This window comes from Diospyros lotus, chromosome 15 (assembly GCF_014633365.1).
Source record: "Diospyros lotus cultivar Yz01 chromosome 15, ASM1463336v1, whole genome shotgun sequence".
Taxonomy (NCBI): domain Eukaryota; kingdom Viridiplantae; phylum Streptophyta; class Magnoliopsida; order Ericales; family Ebenaceae; genus Diospyros; species Diospyros lotus.
This window is the reverse complement of record NC_068352.1, coordinates 16897943-16920621: the sequence shown is the minus strand read 5'-3', so window position 1 is coordinate 16920621 and position 22679 is coordinate 16897943. Positions and strand designations below refer to the sequence as shown.

Below are 22679 nucleotides of genomic sequence, written 5' to 3'. Positions count from 1 at the left end.
ATTTGAAATTAAAACATCAAGGTATGGAGATTAAGTCAAAATGGGACTTTTAAAATAGCTTTTGAATTAAAATGCAAAAGCATGTTAGTTTTTTAAATATTCTGTTGACAAAGTCAGATGTTTCGAAACATACTATGAAGGTTTCGAAACATATTTCAAAACATATTAAACATAATTTTTAAATGCTCTGTCGACAGAAATGACAAAGGTTTCGAAACATACTATATAGGTTTTGAAACATATGCTTAGTTTTCAAACATGTTTCGAAATATAACATATAAACTTAGCAAACATTGAAACCTTATCAAAATACATTTTGAAACATGTATAGAAATATGGAAGAATGATGTTTCGAAACATGAAAAGTTAGTTTTGAAACATGATGCATGAATTTTGGGTTTTTCAAACATTTGAACATTCGCGTCAAAACACTAATCATGCTTATTTCGAAATATGAGATTCTCATAAAGATTTTTCATTCTAAGATTAGTTTTTCATCAAAACATTTTCTCATAAGTAAAAAAAAAATGATACAACAGAAACAAGAAGTTACATCCACCGAAAGGTATAAAATAAAGAGCCTTGCCTCTTAAAAGAATAGAGGAAAAAGAACTTGCATGTGTAAAGAAGAAGAAGAAGAAGAACAACAACAACAACAACAACAACAAAAAGAGCTTGTTATATTAAGAAAGAAAGAGCAAAGGAGCAAAAGGAATTTGCCTCTTAAACAAAACGGAAGAGGAAGTAAAGCTTGCCTTTCTATGCTCCATTCTTGATCCAAGCTTGAGGAAAGCTTTTACAAGACTCCAACCTAGAAGAATCCACAGGGAAGGAAAAATATGATGGAAAATCAGCCACCACTCCCCAAAATCCCTTGAAACATCAAAACCAGAGGAGAAAGAGACAAGAAGAAATGGAAAGCAGGAGGAGAACTCACCGCCTCTCGGCCCTCTCTCTCATTCCACAAGCTATCTCAACCTTTCCCAAGCTTCTCCCTTATCGATTTATATACCAAATGGCTTAGAAAATCGTGCTCAACCACAATCGATCAACAGTTTTGAAGGCATCTGTCGACTACCAAAGAATAGCCTTCCTAATCTATTGACAGACCCATTCTAATTTGTCAACAGATTTCTCCTTCTCCTTGCAATCTGTCAACAAATCCCACACCATCTATCAACAGATTCCTCCTTTACACTAATCTATCAATAGCCTAGCAACCATTTCCTCTCACTCAGCTACTTCCTAACCCAATTTCCACCCCTCAAACCCATATACAATATCTCCAAATGAAATCACTCACATACAATACATAAATAACGAATTGTCCGATCGGGCTATGCAATACAAAAATAACGAATTGTCCGATTGGGCTATACAATGCATAAATAACGAATTGTCCGATCGGGCTATACAATAATGTTTCAGTTTGATTGAATTGACAACAACACAATACTGTCGCAAATTTACATAAATCCTCCAAACTTAAATTTGTCTCAATCCCAATTACATAAATCTTCCAAATATCCGACACATCCAAATCTCAATACTGTCTAAAATTACACGTCCCAAATAACCAAATGTGATAAACCGTCTCAAATTACACAACCCAAATGACATAATTACCAAAATCCAAATTTAAATTAGTCATCACGGATCTTGTTGTTGTCTTCTTGGTCTTAACATTCTAGGTGCAGCAACTTCTGATGCAGTGGATGTCTGATGGGATTGCCCGGTTGGTGGTGGTGTAAATGAATGAGCTTCTTCTTAAGACGCCATGGGTTGTGATCCACTAGTTGGTTGAACTTCATGCCGTTGGGAGTTTAGCAGATTCCTTATCTCTGCAGATGTTGATGCAGATCCACTTACATATCTAGCTCATTTTTCCCCTAGCATCTGAATGGGAAAGGAAAAAAGATGATAATTAGATGGCCAAGTACTAATGAATGCTATTACATGGGCAAGCTTAGAATAAAGAGTATGTACCCTTGCCTAAAAATTGCCTAATTCTGATGAGAACATCAATATGTAGCCTTGATTTGCCTATATAAGTCAAGGTGAAATATCATGTGTCAAGCTTGCATTGCAAATAATGAACATAATGACAAACTACCAAAACTACCACAAAAGACACAAACCTTCCTTTGATCTCTTTCCATTTGCCTTGTTTGCCTTGCTGAGGCCATTGCTGGGGCGTTTGCTGGGGCAGTTGCTGTGACATTAGCGGTAGCACTTGCAGAGGCTATAGCTATGGCACTTGTTGTGGTTGTTGCTGAGGCACTTATTGTGGTTGTTGCTGAGGCACTAGCTATGGTTGTTGCTAGGGCACTTGTTATGGCTGTTGCTGGTGTGCTTGTTGTGTTTGTTACTGAGGCAGTTGTTCTTGATCTTGCCGAGGAACGTGATCTGCCAGTTGTTGGGGTTGTTGCTGATGTAATGGATGTGGCATAGGGTCTGCCTCTCTTGGCTTATATTGTGATAAACATAGGGTAAACAAACAAACAAGTAAAATATGCCAAAAAATAGACATGTGTAATTAAACTTTCATACCTTGGAAGGTCTTGGTGCTGCCGTCTTGTCTTTATTTGGGAAACCCCTCTTATTGTGGTCAGTTTCCAAGCAGTGTTGGCATGTCATCTGCATGCCATGCCGACCGGCTACATCGTGCCTTTCTTCAGTTTCTTGAACATCCTTCTTTCGATTCTTTTTAGGTCTATCAGGCATTTTCTTTTATGGGGGAGGGGGCAATATAGGAGTAGCATCTATCATTAGCCACATTGAAAACCTATTCAATGGCTCCAATGCATACTGATATGCCTTAAAGAATTCTGATTTTCTATAATACCGATTTACATAGTCAACAAGATCATGCTTCATAAAGTGTATACAAGCCAAAGCATAGGAGCATGGGAGGCCACTTAAGTCTCATTGTCTACAAGAGCATTTGTGTTTATTTAGACTGACCACATATCCTTGGTCTGCAATGCTAACTTGGAACTTATGTCCCATAGCAGGTCTCACAATGCAATGCCTTGTCCCCAGCTGTGCCCTTTCCAATGTATCCCTGATCCTTGGACAAATTTCATCCGAACACTTTTTCATCATCTCTGATTTATCATACATTCTTTCCATTAAAGATGTTCGAATCCATTCTAACATGTCTATTATTGGCAAGCATCTTGCCTTGCATATATAATCATTGAAGGTTTTAGACAGGTTGGAGGTTATAACATCACACTTGGGTCAAGTACTAATGAATACCTTGCAAAAACTTTTTGGGTTCTGCTTCATGAAATCTTCATGTGCAGTGGCATCCAACACTTGCAATTCCTCCATGTAGCTAAAAAAACCTGCCTCATGGGTTGTATTAACCGCCCTCTAAAACAATGACTTCAATTCCTGCCCCTTGTGTAGCTTTTTCCAGTTTGCATATATATGCCTTGCACAATTCCTATGCTTTGCGTGAGGTACATGATCCTTTATTGCCTTGGCAAGACCTTTCTATTGATCACTAATAAGTGTTAGGCCAGGTCCATCAACAATATTAATTTCCCCCCCCCCCCCCCAAAAAAAAAAACTCCAAAACCATCTCCAATTGTTCTCATTTTCCCCCTCAACAACAGCCCAAGCAATAGGAAACATCTGATTATTTGCATCCCTCCCGTTGTACTCAGCAAGGCACCCCCTATTAGGGTCTTCAAAAAGAATCCATCAAAACAAATACACGACTTATAAGCTGCAATATAGCCCTTCTTAAGACCTGAAGATCCTACATACATTCTTTTGAACACAGGTTGCCCATTAGGTCCAAAACTGTCTATCTCAAATTCGAAGTTGCCTTCAGGGCTAACCCTTTTAAGTTCAGCCTTGTATGCATAGAGTTTAGATCCTAAGCATTTTGAGTGCCTTCGTCCTTACTCTATAGCATGCACACTTCGACACAGTTAGTGCATATTTGTCCTTCATGTCAAGGGCAATGTCTTCGACACCATAGGACGGATTTTTTCTAAATGTTTGGGGGAATTCTCTAGCTAACTAGTTCAAATTAGCCTGCTTATTTGTTAGACTTCTAAAACAATGATGTTCAACATTATATCTTCTCACCACAAATGTCCTTTCTCCTTGCTTCTTGGCAGCATAGATGCTCCATGGACATTCACTTGTGCACACCTCTTCGACGCATTCTTGACACAACCTCTTCCAGCCAATATTGAACCCATTGCAAATTCCATATTGCTGGACACATTATTTAAATTGTTTGTCATTCTCAAAAAGCATGCCAATTTTGAAATTAATTGTAGTGTGGTCACAGCGTGGGTTATAAACCAAAGGCTTTTTTTCTTTTTTTGTGTGTCTAACAAATCACTTTCGACACTGCTGCATGGAGTGTTAAAGCCTTCCTCATCAAACTCCATGTATTCACTAAGGTGTCCTTCATCCTCTCTCAAGTCAGAATCTACACCTAACCCTTCACCATTGTCAACAATTGTTGATTTAAAGACTCACTTGTTATTCTGTGCAAGCAAAAACTCCTCATCATCGGTCTCACATTCCTCAATCCAGCTGTCATCACTTTCAGGGTCATCCCCACCAATTGTATTAATATCAAAATCCTCATCCTCTTCAGTGTCTTCATCACTGGTGTCTGGTGCATTATGTGCATCCTTTGTGTCTACTTCAATTAGTGCTTCATAATGAACACCAACCTCAGAATCCTATTGATCCTCATGTACATTAACATCATATCCTCTGTCGTCCTCGCCCATCTCCTTCCCATTGGACTCACCTGATTTACATTCAATGTAAATCGTAAGGAAACCAAACTCTGTTCCCTCTTGCCACATCCTAAATACTTCATCATCATTATGGACTAAGGTTTGATGATCCCACTCCCCCCTTGGTTTGTAGTACCCTAACTTGTACAATTTTCCATAACCTTCCTCCTTACACTTTACTGCAATATCTTGATAGGACATTTCAGTAATATTCTTCCACCGCCCAATAAAAATGTACCACCTACATACATACGCAGTGGACCAGGAGTGAATTTCCCACCAACCCATACCTCAACAGGGCAACTGTTAACAAAAAAAAGAAAAAAAAAATTAAACCCCCTAATCATTGAAACATACAAGACCATTCTAATTAAATTAAACGTAAGTTAACCAATAAACCCTAATCATTGTTTCCCTAACTTAAAAACCCTAGTGCATATCAATGAAATCATAAATAGCGTTTACAGAGGTAAAGAATAATACTATTTCGACGGGAAGTAATCAAACAACAGTAAGGAAGCATACGCCGTCAAGAAATTCAATATGTGAAGAAAGTTAAGAACTTCGTGCCGTCCTAGATGAAGGAACACTGACATTTTTTTCTTGTTAGGAGCACGAACGCCGCTTCCTTTATGACTCCATTTGGTCATCGTGTTGTTTGGAAAATCTGCAAATTTATTTCAACCCGTTGATTTCCTTACTGGGAGCATGAATGCCGCTTCCTACGATTCCTTTCTCCGTCGTTTGACTCTTCGTGATCTCAAAGATGTCGCCGTCGGCCTCTAGTTCTTCTTCGTGTTCTTCGTGTTATCTACCTTCCAAGGTAGGGTTTAGGGTAGGGTTTGAATGTCTATGGGTTTAACCGCGGTTAACCACGTAATCAACGTGGTTTTAATTTTTATTTTGTTTTTTTTCCTTTTTTCTTGCACAGTAAATATAAGTCCCATTTAAATAGGCCACGTGGTGTGCCACATGTGTAAAGGTACACGCCTGGAGATTCGATTTAGAGAGCTGGCTAAAATTGTAACTAATTTCATAAAATTGATACTTTTTGCTAAAATTAAAATGATTGGATATAATCGCAAAAACCCGAAAATGTTTAGTTTTTTTGGTGTTAATTGACAAAAAAAAAAAAAAACTATACAACCTTTATAACACTACTATAATTTGAGAAACTAATTTTGACATATATATAAGACTTAGATAAAAACTTATAAATTAATTAGATAACATTTAAGGGCATTAAATAATATTTTTAATACAAAAATATGTTTTTATTAATCATCAAAACTAATATTAGGTTGAATGGAGCAAGTTGGCTCAACATAAATAATATATACGATATGTATATGTATATGATATGTCCATATAAATATATATCTAATTATAAAATAATATATTTATAAAATTATTAATTTATTTATAAACGAGCTAATTGTTAACTTTTGATCAGGATTGTTTTCTAACCAATAATTGAACCAGCTTGTGAGCTAACAAATTAAGTTTTATTAAATTTAATATTGACTCATTTATAATTTGAGATTCAAATTAGACTCAAATATAATTTATTTATCTTAACAAATAAATTTGAATAATCTTTTATTGAGTCGAACGCCGAGCCGCCCGTTTACGACCCTAATGAAAACAAAGAAATGAATTTGGTTTGCGACCAAACCCAGCTCCTATTTCCCAAGATCCATGTCCGCCACTGTCACTGTGAGTCCCCCGGTTCCCCCCCCTGCCCCCCCCCCCTCCCCCTCCCCCCTCTCTCTCTCTCTCTCTCTCTCTCTCTCTCTCTCTCAATTGTAATCGGATGAACCCTAAAGCCGCGAAAGGCCACTCGGTCAGATTGCGTCTCAGAAGATTGCGAGCTTCTGCATTGTTTGTTTCCTGAAGTAAGCTTAGAAAACTCTCCTTTCTCTCGCCTCAAAAGTTCCTTGAATTTATTTGAAAATTGAACTAGATTTGTGAATTGGTTTCTATCTTGAATCCGAAGTCCGAATGCGGGTTCGTAGGGTCGGTTTCTTGGTTCCATGGCGGAGCTCTGTGGTTCTGAATCGGATGCCCGTTGTGGGTTAGGGTTTTAGCGAGGGCAAAAACAAAACTACGACCCGACTTGTCACCGCCTTCCCCCGGGTCGGGTTCATCCTGCGGTTACCGTCTCTCTGATCTGCCCTAGTTTAGCGGGTGGGCCCGTACGGCCTTTAAGGGTTTGTTGATTTAATAGTTTGCCTACATTTTATAAGTGGAACGGTGAATCGGTGTCTTCTTGAATCCGAAGTCCGAATCTGAGTTTTAGGATCGGTCTGGTTGAGCTTTCATGTCGGAGCGCTATGATGGTTCTGAATCGGATGCCCGTATTTATAGGGTTTTAACTGGAAAAGAAGAAGGACCCGACTTCCTACCATCTTCCTCGGGTTGGGTCAGTCCGGCGGATCTACGTTTTTGCGTTCTCCAAATTGTGCGTCTCTCTGATATGCTCTAGTTTGTGGGTCGATCCATGCGGTTTTTTAGGCTTTCTTTTATGCAGTACCCCTTCATGTCTTCGGGCGTTTAAATACTTTTGACAGCAGAATTTATTGGTTCTCTTGTTTCGATTTTTCTCTCCTGTTATTCGGTAGCTATGATTTGCATGCTTATTTGCTGTGAGTTTTCTGAGGTTTATCGTCATTCCTGGGTTCACGGAGATACTTTGTTACTCTAGCTTCTTGTTTTTTGAGTCGGCATGTGATTTATTGTTTATTGTTAATGGTTAGCATGTAGATGAATGTCAAAAGCATTCACTTTTTAATCATATTCTATTCTAAGACCATCCCATACTTGGATTTTGGTTCTTCTTGCTGGAATTGAGGCAAGCAAAAGTATTATCAGGAATGCTACTTGCTGAGGCCAGTCTAAAAAATGAAGTACATATGTTTGAGACTGAGTGGAAGGGATAGGTAGCTGTGTGTGTGTGTGAGAGAGAGAGAGAGAGAGGTGTTGATTGTGCAGTAGCTGGTGGCGTAATACAGTTTTAATCTTGCTACTAAATGACTTGCTCTGAAGTCCTTGAGAATTAGTTAGGTTATTGAACTGATGATAGTTGTAATAATGGTGTGGTTTCCAAAGATTAATGTATAAATGTAATGGTTGATGACAACTTGTATTGGAACCAGTGGAATTCAAAACATCAATTACACATTAAAGAACTAAAATTGAAATTGGAGCACTTTCTATTTTGCTTTATGTAACTATCCTTTAGAATTTGGTGTTGTAAAACTTATGCATCTCCAGCTAATTCGAGTATGTGAAATTATATAGTTTGATCTGGTATGGCTGATGCCAACTTTAATGCTTGAATAATTTTTGAGGGCGGGCTGCTAGGTGCCATTCCTATAGGATTAGGGAGACTTGTAAGGAGGTGCCTGTTCACTTGGTTTGATGCTTGGAGTTGATTTATATTTTTTTATGGTGTATAATGTACTGGTTTTTGTACCCTAACTAGTTGGTTTTTATCCATTGGATACTCACCATGCATCAGAGCAATTAACACCTAGTGCATAACAAAGGCAATATCTAGATATCATCGTGCACTCTAAGCATTTTTATATACCTTTTCATACCTGAACTCCAACTATGTAATCCCTCTATAATTATAGGGAATGCTTTCCTGTTTGCTATTATCTTTTCTTGTATGGCCACACATCCATCTTAGTATTCTCATTTCAGTTATGCTCAATTTTGCTCATGTTAGTGATTGTTCTTTGTGCAACATTCTGTGCCATACACCAAAACTAGTAAGCAAGTTAGCATGCTGCTTTAATTAATTTGGGTTTGAAGAATAAGGACATGCCCATCCATGGGGGCAGCATACTGCCATAGTTCTCTGTAGAAAAGAAAAATGGGGTCTCTTTCTTCAAAGAAATGGAAAGCTTTGGAGCTTTTAGAGCTAATCCTTTGCTGAATCACTTTGGTAATTGGCATGGTGTATCACATTTGTGAAGTTAATCTTTCTAACAGAGGACCTTGAGTTGAGGTAAACTTATGTTGATCGTGCAATTCTAACAATGCAATTTTGGCTTTATTTCGTGTTTACATCCTATAATGGTAAAGAGGTCATCCTTTGACGATGAGTACTTTGGATAAAGAAGCACCACAGTTGTGGTAGATGTACTGAAAATAAAGGAAGTGGCATAAATCACTAGATGACCTCCTTTTAATCATTTATTCTCAAATCAATTTGACAAAAAAAAAACAAGATTCTTGGTTAAAACAAGTTCAAGACTCCAAAACTTCTTCCTCCTCTACTATTAACCAAGAAAAATATAAATGCCCACATTACCCTCCATTGCTTCCTGGCTCAAATAAAACAAATAAATAAAAATAAAGCCTTCCCTCAATTGGCTTTCTCTTGGTAACTCATTTGTACAACCTCCCTCCTGCCAGCCAAAAGGAAGCTGTTCACCATCTCCCTCAATGGCTTGTAACACAGGACATACCCACCTCACTTCTCTCACTTAGTAACTTCTATGGCTAATAATAGTGGGGCACAGAAGATTCAAAATAACTTAGAACATCCATGCTTTAGTGCAGGGAGGGGGGCGGGAGGAGCCTCTGATTAGGTAGCCCATTGCCATAATTCATGAAGCATTGTTGTAATCTAGTTCTCTCTCTTTGTCTGGTTGTCCATGCCAACATTTTTAATTCTGAAACTTAGGCTGATGGGACTTCAAGCCTTTGGGCAGCCTGGCACTTTCAAAAATGTTTTTGGGTGTGTGTTCTCTTTAGGGGTGATGAACACTCTATTAAATTGTTTGGTCCATGTTTTGAACGGACTGAACTGTAGGCTAGCTGGATAGGTTGGGTTGGTATATTGAGCAATTTTATTCTGGATCCTGAATATTGGGGAAATGTGGGTGTTTGGACTGCATTTTGTTCAGTTGTGAAATTAGTAATTGTTGCCAGGCCTACCCAGGCATAACATTTAGGCTTCTCGGGCCTTAGTAGGCAAGACCTTGATGCCTGGTGGATTAGTGTGTTTGGTGTGAAGATGATAAAGGGCTTATGTGGCCAATTCATTTAAGTTTTATCTACTTTAATTTTTATCTAAAGGAAGAAAAGGAGTATTGAATGTATCTAAGGAGACTAGGTGCTGAGGTTTGCAGTTTAGGCGTTACAAATGAAAAGAAGCATCAATGCATCTGCTGCTGGCCGCTACCAAAAAAAAAAAAAAAAAAATCCACACCTGAGATGACTAATTCTTTTTATCTATGATTAGCTAATAAATGTTTGGATTTTATGGGCCGGGTCAGCATCACGATTAGCTTTGGCTGAATCACATGAGCCTGATAGCAGGACATGTTCAGGCCAACTGTGTCATATTCTACTGTTACTGATACTGTTGGACAGTGCCTACTATGTTAGAGATGTACCTTTTTCCATCTCTACACCCTTCTTATCATTCTTTAGAGATCTATGAGTGTATCTGACATATAATTTACCCCACACCCTGGTGCTGCCATTTGATGGAGCCACCTCAGGACTTGTCCTGTCAGCTATCAGTGTTGTTATTTTTTTGGAACCTTGTGCTGATCTCTCCAATTGATTCCATTCAACTAGCTCATTCATGTTGTATGACGCCGAATCAACCAGATAAATTTGGTTCCTGTTGCTTGTTTGTGCCAGAGTTTTATAATGAACATATGATATGGTTCTTTTAATTAGTTTAGTATTGAAAAATTCTTTCACTTTGTATTTTTTTAGGTGATGGAAAATCCTTTCATTTGCATATATTTTTCAGCTGATAGTCCATAGGAATTTCATGGAAGTCTAAAATTCATGTAGCCGACCCCACATAGTGGGATAAAGATTGGATATGTTGTTGTTGTTGTTGTAGTCCATAGGAATTTCACAACAGGCCACCTATTTAATTTTCAGAACTGACCTAATTGGTTGTTTGACTTTTCTTAAACTTTGAATTAACAGATCTGATCCTAACTTCTGAATTCTGAACCAAAATGATGCAGGATTATTTTTTTCCTCTATGCACACATGATAGAATCTATGTAGCTAACCTCACGTAATTGGATTAAGGCTTGATATGTTGTTATGCATGTGATATAATTATGAGTTGTTGTAGCTAATTTTAGGCTACGTTTGGTTGGGCAGAATGGAGGGCGAGGGAAAGGGAATGGGAAAGGAATTCCCACGAAAGTTTGTTTGCTTGGTACGAAGGAATGGAATGACCTATTCCCTAGGGAATGGCCATTCCCTCAAAATGGAAACGTTTTCCATCACAAAATGGATGGAAAGCCTTCCCATTCCATAGAATGGGTGGTATAATGACATTTTTATCCTCACATTTTTCTCTTAATTGCAAAATGTCACATATATAAACCTACACTCAACCATTTTTCACTTTTTCATCAGCACATTCTTTGTGCAGAACCTCTCCCAGCCGCCACCGCCTGCCACTTTTTTTCTTCTTCTTCTTCCACTTCGCGATCCCTTCTCTTCTCCTCCTCTTCTTTTCTTCTTCTGCCGACGAACTGTCTGCCTCTTCATCCTGCAACCAGATCTGGTCATCGCCTTTGCCACCGGCACTACTGCAACCAGATCTGGTCTCTAACCCTTCTTCCGCCACCAATCGTCTCCTCTTTGCCCTTCTTTTGCTGCCATTACTCTCTTCCCACCTCTAGATCTGGTCACCGCCGCTAGCACAACCACGGGCAGATCTGGATCTGGGTCCTTCTGCTGTCAACCGCCTCTAAAGCAAGAGCTTTTGGTGTGAAACAGAAAGAATAGAAAGAAAATCACAAGAAACTGAGAAGAGAAGACGTGAAAAATGCCTCGATTAAAATTAATTAATCAAAATAGGAAATAAGGCATAGTTGGTATATTTATATCCAGCTATCCTCGATAACAACCCAGCAGTAACTGCCTCAACAGTTTACAACAACTTAACTAAACAGACAACTAAATACAATAGCCAGCGTAACCAATTATATAACAATACAACAAGCTACTCAATATTAATCTCTTCTACATTCCCCCTTAAATTAGACCTCCTGGCAAAAGTAGAACATTTGAGCTTTGGCTTGTCTGAGACTGTAGTAGAATGGGGATCATAGGTAACGACCTAAGCCCAAGTTTATTACACAAAAATGACAACTTGTCCCTCGACAACCCTTTGGTAAAAATATTAGCCACCTGGTGAAGAGTGGGTACGTATCGAATTTCAGCCTCTCCATTCTCCACATTCTCTCAAACAAAGTGCACATCAATCTCAATGTGCTTAGTGTGAGAATGAAAAACCAAATTCTCAGCTATGCTTTTTGCTGTTAGGTTATCACACCATAGAATTGGAACACAAACTAATGGATATCCCAATTCGAAGAACAAAGACTTTAACCACAAGATTTCAGTCACCCCTTGTGCCATTGCTTAATACCCAACCTCTCCCATAGATCTAGCCGCTACTGACTGCTTCCTTGAGCTCCAAATTAACAAATTCTGACCAAGAAAAACACACAACCCACTAGTGGACCGCTCAGTAACTTTGCAGCTAGCATGGTTTGCATTAGTGTAGACTGTTAGGGACAAATCACTAGATGTAGGGGCAAATAGCAATCCCAAACCAATGGTTCCCTTGAGATACCGAAGCAACCATTTGCAAACCAACCAATGTTGCAATTTTGGAGAGGATAAAAATTGGCTCAATTTGTTTACCACAAAAGCTATATCTGGCTGAGTATAGGTCAAGTATTGGAGAGAACCAATGATAAATCTATAGAGAGATGGATCAGAAAAAGAATTCGCTTCATTACGAGACTCCCAAGTTCGTAGGTGTATTACAGGGCTTGCAATCCTGCATTGCTACCTTTTTCAACTGATCCATTGTATACTTGGATTATGTAACACCTCGCTTTCTTGTTCAAAATACATATAAAAGGATGTAGACGATGCATGATGATGTTGGTAACCAGATGACAATCAAGTAGGCGTTATGGAAGCCTTTGCTAACGAAAGCAAAGGATCGAACCTGAAATCTTAAATCACAAGCTAAATAATTAAGGCTTCCATTATGATTTCTTGAAATGAGTACAACACGACACACCTTGATACAAAATAGGAAGCTAGGGACTACATAGGACCCCATTTTACATTGTTTGAGATGCATACTGAAAATACACAAGGTGGAGGTACTATTACAATCGGAATTAAAGGAAACAAACTATTCATGGACCACCTCCTTTCCTTTCCTTTGGCTTGTTCCTGGGGCACCTGGCACGTTCGAATATGCTGACGTAAGATATGAACATCTTAGTGAGTGAATTAAAGAAAGTAGTTCGTGCATGCAAATGACATATCCAAAGATGTCATGAAACCTCCCGTGTGGTAGAGATGCCAAGGTGTTGGAATTACCCCTGCTGATCCATCATGTTCAAACACCTCACATGACTGCTCCCCGGTCTAACACGATGGCCCTAACGTCAACTAGCCACACCCACCACAATGATGCATGAAAAGTAAAGAAATATGCTCGGTTGAAGGAAAAGCATGCTATGTAAGTCAACACCCTTACCCAAATGAAGCCTTTATGCAGAAGTTATAAGTTTTCGTAAACCAAACTCAAAATTACATAGGGTTGCAGGGGAAAATTAAAAGAGAAAAACTGAAAAATTGCAGGTAAAAAGGAGTGTATACTCGCCCTCACGTGCCGCTGAAAGGAGCCTGCACGTGCCCGCATGCGCATGCAGAGCTGGTGTGTGCAGTGCACGCGCCGATGGTTTTTTCTGGCGACTGCACGCTACAATTTCCGATTTTGGCCATAACTCATTTGTTTTAGCTCCGTTTTAACCTCTGTTTGAACCTACGACACCCTTTTTCAACCCTCTACCAGATTATAAGCAAAAATCGAACTTACCTCATGGTTTTGACATCGTTTGGATCGATCTACGGTGACAGATTGAACTTTCTGGCAAGGCCTTTTCTTCCTTGTTCTTGGCAGATTTTTCTCCTTCTTTTGGTAGTATTTTCTCTCAAATTCCCTTCCTTTCCCTCTTCATGAATGCCCAAAAGAACTCCTCGAAAAGCCTTATATAGGCACCTTCGGCGAATCGGGTTGCGCCATGCGTCATTCCAAGATGAGAGCCCATCATGAGTTTCACCTCATCGCGACACTTGTCCCTTGAGATTTGTGTCTCATCATTATTTCCTAACTGTTTGTTCGCTCGTTTGATTACCCTAAGGATCTAATTATAAGATATTATAAGCTTTCAAGGAATGATGCTTTGGCTCGAGGCACTTTGCTTCTTTTTCACTAGAACCCTTGAATTTTCCTTGAATTCACCAAATGCCTTTAGAATAATAGTCTCTTGCATTTGCCTCCAAAGTCTTTTGGAAATTTTGCATTTGTTCCCAAAAATTTTCTCAAGAACTACACATACACCCTGATATCCCTATTTTCAAGAGATACTTCGTTCCTTTAACAACAACATCTTTCAAGGACTTCGGATATTACATCCTCCCCCCCTTAAAGAAAAATTTCGTCCTCGAAATTCATCTCAGGACTCCATATGGTCGAGGTAAGTCCGATCTAAGTTGATAATCTTGTAGAGGGGAGAAAGAGGGAGCTATAGGAAAAAACATGGGTCGAATCAGAGTTAAAATGAGAGAGTTATGGTCGAAATACGAAAGGGTGTCAAATTTGTCGGTGGTGTGTGCATCACACGTGCCAGAAAAGGGTAGCGCGTGAGCCACTTTCTAACGGAGCATGAGGGTGCGTCCCAGCTCCGTTTTCGCTGCAGTTTTCCAGATCAACTCCTTATTTAATGCCCTACAATCCTATGTAAAAATATTAGAGGTTTGGTTTACCAAAACTCGTGTTTTCTGTAGAAAACCTAAACCGACAAGCGTGACCAGCACAATTGAAAGGTAAACAGTTAAGGTGAGTGGTTCCTGCATGCTTCTTGCTTCATTTTGATCCTTCTTGGTTTCATTTATGTGTGATTTGTGGCTTGCATATCATGTTTCCCTTGTTCTGGCATATCTTTTCCATTTTCCATGCATCACGGTACTTGTGGTCTCGACGTTTGAGGCTAGCTAGTGGGTTGTTATGTGTGAACTATCACGTGGGCTTGTGTAAGGGGGCTGATCACGTGGCCTGTGTAAGGGAACTACCTCGTGCTTGTGTAAAGGGGCCGAGGGGTTCAAACATGACAACATCCTGGCATGGTTTCCATAGAAGGGAAGGATTTCATGACATTTGACATACTTGCATACACATGCATATATTTTCTTTCCTGAACCATCTCACTTAGATGTCAATATCTAACTTGGGTGTTTCACACCCCTAGGATATTTAACATCTCAGATATATCAAACGTGCTAGGTACCCTAGAGTCAAGTAAGAGATAAGGCAAGGAGGTGGTCGAAGCTTAGTTTACTTTCTGTTGTTAGTATATTACAGATTTTTGTATAAAATAGCTATTGTAAACTGTTGGGTCTTTCTGTCATTTCTTAGAATACAGATGTTGTAACAAAAAGTGCTACCTTTATGGGTTTCGTTACTTAGAGGTTGTGTACCACGGTTATACTTGTATCAATATGTACATATCTTGAATGATGCACAGTGGACATTGTATAAAGAAGTTGTGTTAATACTAGAGGTTTATTTGTTGTAATTTTGAGGAATTTATGTTTCACAGCGATATAGCGGAAATCCTTATTATCTAGCTTTAGCTAGCTTTCAGGTTCGATCATTCGCTTCTGTTGGTAAGGATTTTCACAACGCCCATAGAAGTCTTTGAAAGATATTGTTGTTAAAGGAACGAAGTATCTCTTGAAAATAAGGATATCGGGGTGTATGTGTAGTTCTTGGGAAAATTTTTGGGAACAAATACAAAATTTCCAAAAGACTTTGGAGGCAAATGCAAGAGAGCATTATTCTAAAGGCATTTGGTAAATTCAAGGGTTCTAGTGAAAAAGAAGCAAAGTACCTTGAGCCAAAGCGTCATTCCTTGAAAGCTTACAATATCTTATAACTAGATTCTTAGGGTAATCAAACGAGCAAATGAACAGTTAGGAAATAATAATGAGACACAAATCTTAATAGACAAGTGTCACGATGAGGTGGAACTCATGATGGGTTCTCATCTCGGAATGACACATGGCGTAACCCGATTCGCCAAAGGTGCCTATAAATATAAGGCTTTTAGGGGAATTCTTTTGGGCATTCATCAAGAGGGAAAGTGTTAGGACAATCATTAGTCTCACCTATCAAAGGCATAAAAGGAGAGGAGCAATAAGGGCAGCCAAGGAAATTGGGTCAAGGGCAAAAGAGTCAGAAGTTGGTTAGAGGAGAATATTATTTCACGTGGCTGAAACAGAATGGGAGAGAGGTATAAAAAGGGAGGGTGGAGGAGAGAGAAGGGGCTGGCAAATTGTTGGGGAAACTGTTGGAGAGTGAGGCCCTCTCGAATAGGCCTGATTTCTTTTGTTTTCTTTTCTTGCTATTGCTATTTTCCATTGCTGTAAGCTACTGTAATTGGGTAGTTCTTACTGTAAGAGCTGAATTTAATCAATCGAGAAAGGTTCTATCAATCTGTATCAGAGCAGCGATCTATGGGGGTGATCGTCTCGGAGAGAATGGGGGATCTGGAGGGAAGAATGGAGAATTATCAACAACAGATTGAAGGGAAGATGAAGGGACTACAGATGGGATTAGAATCCATGAAAAAAGAATTCCATAGGGTGCAGAACATTGAGAAAAACATGGCGACGATGATGGAACAATTTGGCTTGTTGATGGAGAGACGGGAGGATCAGGAGAAAGGGAGGAAGGGGAAACAGTCGGGCGAGCATATACTGGTGGGTTCGACACTCACTGGGGAGGCCACGCACGCTGGAGCTGGGAAATCGGCATAGGGAAGTTGGCGGTGAGTTCGATCCATATGGGAGGTCCGATGGAAGGGTCCGACGCTTGGAGATGCTAGTGTTTGAGGGTGATGACCTAGATGGTTCGATGTTTCGGGCTGAGTGGTACTTCTCCGTGAATCAACTATCAGATGCGGAGAAGTTGGACTCCGTTGCCCTTTGCTTTGAAGGAGCAGCTCTCGCTTGGTTCTAGTGGGAACAACGAAGGCGATAGGTGAGGAGCTGGGAGGAGCTTAAGGCGATGATAAGAAATAGATTTAGGCCCACGTAGGAAGGCACGATGGAAGAATGGTTCCTGGCGCTCCGGCAATAGGGGTCTGTCAAGGACTACCGCCTTCGCTTCGAGACCTTGGCTGCTCCTCTCGAGGACATGCTAGAGGCGCTGCTGGAAGGCCATTTTATAAATGGATCGAAGGTCGACATAAGGGCGGAGATGAGAGTATTGAGGCCAATTGGGCTGGAGGAGAAGATGGACTTAGCCCAACGAATTGAGGAAATGAATCTGATGGCGCGAGGGGGCCATTCCAGTCCAGGCACAACCCGGTCACAGGTCCCTACAACTCTAGCTGCCAACCACCAACGAGTGCTGCTCTCTCCTTCCCCGGTGGTGTCACCCCGATCAACTATCACCATTCTTGGCTCTTCTCACCGGCCTCTTAATACCGGTAAATGGAACAATTCCCCATTTAAACGATTAAGCGAGAGTGAACTACAAGTTAAACGAGCTAAGGGGTTGTGTTTACGTTGTGACGAGAAATATATGATTGGGCACAAATGTAAGAACAAGGAGCTGCAGGTGATGGTAATTCAAGAGGGGGAAGAGGAAGAGGAAGAGGAAGAAGAAGATATAGGTGAAGCTGAAACATGGGAGAATTCAAGGGAGGAAGGTGAAATCATTAAAATAAGGGAAGTAGTGGAGCTGTCCATCAACTCGATAGTTGGTTTCACCCCTCCACAAACCATGAAGATCAGGGGAGAAATAGAAGGCCAGGAGGTGGTGGTTCTCATTGACAGCGGGGCTTTCCATAACTTTATAGCGTTAGAATTGGTGCAGAAATTGGGACTGGCCAGGTTGCAAACGAGAGGCTATGGCGTGATCATGGGGTCGGGCATGGCTGTTCAGGGGGTTGGAGTGTGTAGAGGGGTAACCTTAACGTTGCAAAATGTGGAAGTAGTGGAAGATTTCCTGCCATTGGAGTTGGGGAGCTCGGACGTAATCCTTGGAATGAAGTGGTTGGCTACTCTCGAGGAAACACAAGTGGATTGGGGCTCGTTAGTTATGAAGTTTAGAGCAAGGGGGACTACCATCACACTATATGGGGATCCTAGCCTCAACAAAACTTTGGTAACATTGAAGTCAATGATGAGGGCGTTTAGAGAGAATGGAGAACGGGTGCTATTGGAGTTGGGGAGTTTAACTACCCAAGAGGAAGATGCTAGCTGGACAGTCCTTGGTAGCTTGCAGGAGCTTTTAGCAGAATTCAGGCATGTTTTTGAGGAGTTGTGTGGTCTTCCCCCCACACCGGAGGCAGGATCACATGATTACATTGCAACCGGGAGTGTCACCTGTGAATGTGCGCCCCTATCGGTACCCCCACCTTCAGAAAAACGAGATTGAAAGGCTGGTTCGAGAAATGTGCCCCTACCTGTGAGTGTGAGTTCGTTTTCCAACTCGGTATTGCTGGTTAAGAAGAAGAATGGTGGCTGGAGATTTTGTGTTGACTACAGAGTTTTAAACAAAGTAACCGTTCTCGATAGATTTCCAATTCCAGTTATTGAAGAACTTTTGGATGAGTTGTTGGCTGCTCTTTTTTCCAAGTTGGATTTGAAATCGGGGTATCATCAGATTCGAGTAGCACCTAATGATGTTCCTAAGACTGCATTTCGCACACATGAGGGGCATTATGAATTTTTGGTTATGCCGTTTGGGCTAACAAACGCCCCCGCTACGTTCCAATCTTTGATGAACGAGGTCTTTAAGGAGCATTTGAGGAGCTTTGTGCTAGTATTTTTTGACGACATTCTGATTTACAATTAGGATATGGCTGAACATAAGAAACATTTGAGGTGTGTGTTGGGGCTCCTAACAGTCCACCGATTGTACGCTAATGCGAAGAAGTGTCAGTTTGGGTAGCGGGAGATTGAGTATTTGGGGCACGCCATGTCTCAAGATGGGGTGGCTGCAAATAGTTCTAAGGTTAAGGCGGTGATGGAATGGCCCAGCCCCAAATCCTTACGTGAACTTCGAGGATTCTTGGGTCTTACGGGGTATTATCGGAGATTTGTGAAAGATTACAGGAGGGTGGCACGGCCATTGACAGACCACCTCCGGAAAGGTAATTTTTTTTGGGATGAAGTTGCAGAGCAGGCTTTTCAATCCCTCAAACGGGCAATGACCAATCTGCCCGTGTTGGCTTTGCTGGATTTTTTGAGGGAATTCATTGTTGAAACTGATGCATCAGAGCAGGGATTAGGGGCAGTGTTGATGCAACAACAGTGACCAATTGCTTTTTTCAGCCATTCCCTAAGCCCCACGGGTCGAGTGAGATCGGTGTATGAGCTAGAATTGATGGCAATAGTATTTGCAGTGAGGAAATGGCGAGATTACCTACTTGGGCGTAAGTTTGTTATTAGAACAGATCAGCGAAGCCTTAAATTTCTTATGGAGCAGCGGATGGTTAGCCCGGAGTGTCAAAAATGGGTCATGAAGCTGATGGGGTATGACTTTGAGATTCAATATCATCTCGAATTGGAGAATCGAGCAGCCGATGCTCTCTCACACCTCCCTTCTTCCGCCACTTTGATGGCACTTTCCATTCCCCAAATAGTGCAGCTAGACCAACTCAAAGAGGAGGTAAAAGGAGATGCTACACTCCAACAGATTGTTAGAGAGCTACAGGCAAATCCTTCCAGTAGAACCAACTATGCGCTGGTGGATGGCCATTTGCTATTCAAGAGTAGGCTGTATCTTCCTAAAGGGTTGGGATTAATTCCATTAATGCTGAAGGAAGGCCATGATGGACTGGTTGGGGGTCCTTTCGGCTTCCTCAAGACTTATAAGAGGGTAGCCGCCAATGTGTATTGGGTGGGAATGAAGAGAGACATTCAACAATATGTCAAGCAATGTCAAGTGTGCCAGCAGAATAAATATGAGACTCTATCATCTGGTGGACTGCTGCAGCCACTTCCGGTTCCTAGTCGAGTTTGGGAAGACGTGTCCATGGATTTCGTCGAAGGGTTACCTAAGTCAGCTGGGATGGATACTATCTTGGTAGTTGTGGACCGCCTAAGTAAGTATGAACACTTTATTTCCTTGAAATACCCTTTTACAACAGCTATCGTTGTTGGGATTTTTGTAAAGGTGAGAGTCCGATTACATGGGGTTCCAAGTTTTATAGTTTCCGATAGAGATAAAATTTTTGTTGGCCATTTTTGGGAGGAGTTATTCAGGTTGCAAGGCACTAAATTGAGAAGAAGCACAGCCTACCACCTGCAGTCTGATGGCCAAACGGAGGTCCTAAATCGCACTTTGGAGACATACCTTCGATCCTTTTTCTCCTCCAAGCCCAAGGCATGGTGCAGCTGGATGCCATGAGCGGAATATTGGTATAACATTTCTTTCCATGTCTCCTCTAAATTAACTCAATTCCAGATAGTTTATGGGCGTGAACCTCCCCTACTGTTGAGGTTCGAGAAAGGCACCACGGCTGTTTTGATGATTGAACAGCAGTTGTTGGAACGAGATTCTGTTTTGGAAGAGCTGCAGTCCCAACTGTTGCGGGCACAAGCGAGAATGAAGGAGACAATAGATAAAAAGAGGAGGGATGTGGAATTCAAGGTGGGTGACCTGGTTTATGTTAAAATTTGTCCCTACTGGCAAAAGACTTTGGCTACTTGGATGAATGAGAAGGTGTCACCTAAGTTCTACAGGCCCTACGTAGTAGAGAAAAGGATCGGGAAGATGGTCTATAAGTTGTCCTTACCACCTTCTTGTGCAATCCATCCGGTATTCCATGTCTCCCAGCTTCGCAAAGCGGAGGGAGCAGTGCGGGAAATAACTGAATTTCCTAATCAGCTAACAGCTGAGTGGGAATTGAAGGTACAACCAGAATTTTTGTTGGGTGTAAGGCTGGGTCGGGGAAAAAATCTACGGAGCCTTGAGGTTCTGATACAATGGAAGGGGTTGCCGCCCCTAGAGGCCACTTGGGAACCATATCAGCAGATCTTGCATCAATTTCTAGAATTTCACCTTGAGGACAAGGTGAAACATGTGGGCGGGAGTATTGTTAGGACTCTCATTAGTCTCACCTATCAAAGGCATAAAAGGAGAGAAGCAATAAGGGCAGCCAAGGAAATTGGGTCAGGGGCAAAAGAGTCAGAAGTTGGTTAGAGGAGAATATTATTTCACGTGGCTGAAACAGAATGTGAGAGAGGTATAAAATGGGAGGGTGGAGGAGAGAGAAGGGGCTGGCAAATTGTTGGGGAAACCGTTGGAGAGTGAGACCGTATCGAATAGGCCTGATTTCTTTTGTTTTCTTTTCTTGCTATTGCTATTTTTCATTGCTGTAAGCTACTGTAATTGGGTAGTTCTTACTGTAAGAGCTAAATTCAATCAATCGAGAAAGGTTCTATCAGAAAGGAAGGGAATTTGAGAGAAAATACTACCAAAAGAAGGAGAAAAATCTGCCAAGAACGAGGAAGAAAAGGCCTTGTTGGAAAGGTAAGTGTTTCTTGCATACTTTTGCTACATCCTGGTCATTTTGGCTTCATTTGGGTAAGAGTGTTGATTTACATAACATATTTTTCCTTCAACCGAGCATATTTCTTTACTTTTCATGCATCATTGTGATGGGTGTGGCTAGTTGACATTAGGGCCATCGTGTTAGACCGGGAAGCGGTCATGTGAGGTGTTTGAACATGATGGATCTGAGGGGGTGATTGCAACACTTCGGTATCTCTACCACACAGGAGGTTTCATGGCATCTTTGGATATGTCATTTGCATGCACGAACTACTTTCTTTGATTCAATCACTAAGATGTTCATATCTTACATCGGCATATTCAAACGTGCCAAGTGCCTCAAGAACAAGCCAAAGGAAAGGAAAGGAGGTGGTCCACGAATAGTTTGTTTCCTTTAATTCCAATTGTAAAAGTACGTCCACTTTGTGAATTTTCAGTATGTATCTCAAATAGTGTAAAATGGGGTCCTATGTAGTCCCTAGCTTCCTATTCTGTATCAAGTTGTGTCGTGTTATACTCGTTTAAGAAATCATAGTGGAAACCTTAATTATTTAGCTTTTGGTTTAAGTTTTCAGGTTCAATCATTTGCTTTCGTTGGCAAAGGCTTCGATAACGCCTACTTGATTGTCATTTGGTTACCAACATCATCATGCATCTTCTGCATCATTTTGTATGTATTTTGAACAAAAAAGCGGGGCGTTATAGTTGCTCTCCTTATTCAATCCTTTACTGGATTGCAAGCAAAAATTGGACTTATCTCGTGGTTTTGACGTCGTTTGGCACGATTTACGGTGGCGGCCCGAACTTTTCGACGAGGCCTTTTCTTCCTCGTTCTTGGCAGATTTTTTTCCCTTCTTTTGGTAGTATTTTCTCTCTTAAATTCCCTTCCTTTACCTCTTGATGAATGCCCAAAAGAACTCCCCCAAAAGCCTCATATTTTATAGGCACCTTCGGTGAATCGGGTTGCTCCATGTGTCATTTTGAGATGAGAGCCCATCATGAGTTTCACCTCATCGCGACACTTGTCCCTTGAGATTTGTGTCTCATCATTATTTCCTAAGTGTCCATTCGCTTGTTTGGTTACCCTAAGGATCTAGTTATAAGATATTATAAGTTTTCAAGGAATGACGCTTTGGCCTGAGGGAGTTTGCTTCTTTTTCACTAGAACCCTTGAATTTGCCTTGAATCCACCAAATGCCTTTAGAATAATGGTCTCTTGCATTTGTCTCCAAAGTCTTTTGGAAATT

The 22679-nt window shown here is 40.8% G+C and overlaps 1 protein-coding gene across 6 annotated transcripts in view; it reads left to right on the top strand.

Moving 5' to 3' along the window:
• Window positions 1–6514: 6514 nt before the first annotated feature.
• LOC127792212 (zinc finger BED domain-containing protein RICESLEEPER 1-like) overlaps window positions 6515–22679 on the top strand; it is a 36117-nt gene continuing 19952 nt past the window's right edge. For 3 of the 6 annotated variants that reach the window (XM_052322647.1, XM_052322648.1, XM_052322646.1), the window contains exon 1: window positions 6721–7236. The gene's annotated coding sequence lies outside the window, so the exon portion shown is untranslated. Of the gene's footprint in view, window positions 6671–6720; window positions 7237–7277; window positions 7421–22679 lie in introns of those variants that run through there. The other 3 variants (XM_052322644.1, XM_052322643.1, XM_052322645.1) reach the window with 3 other exon arrangements.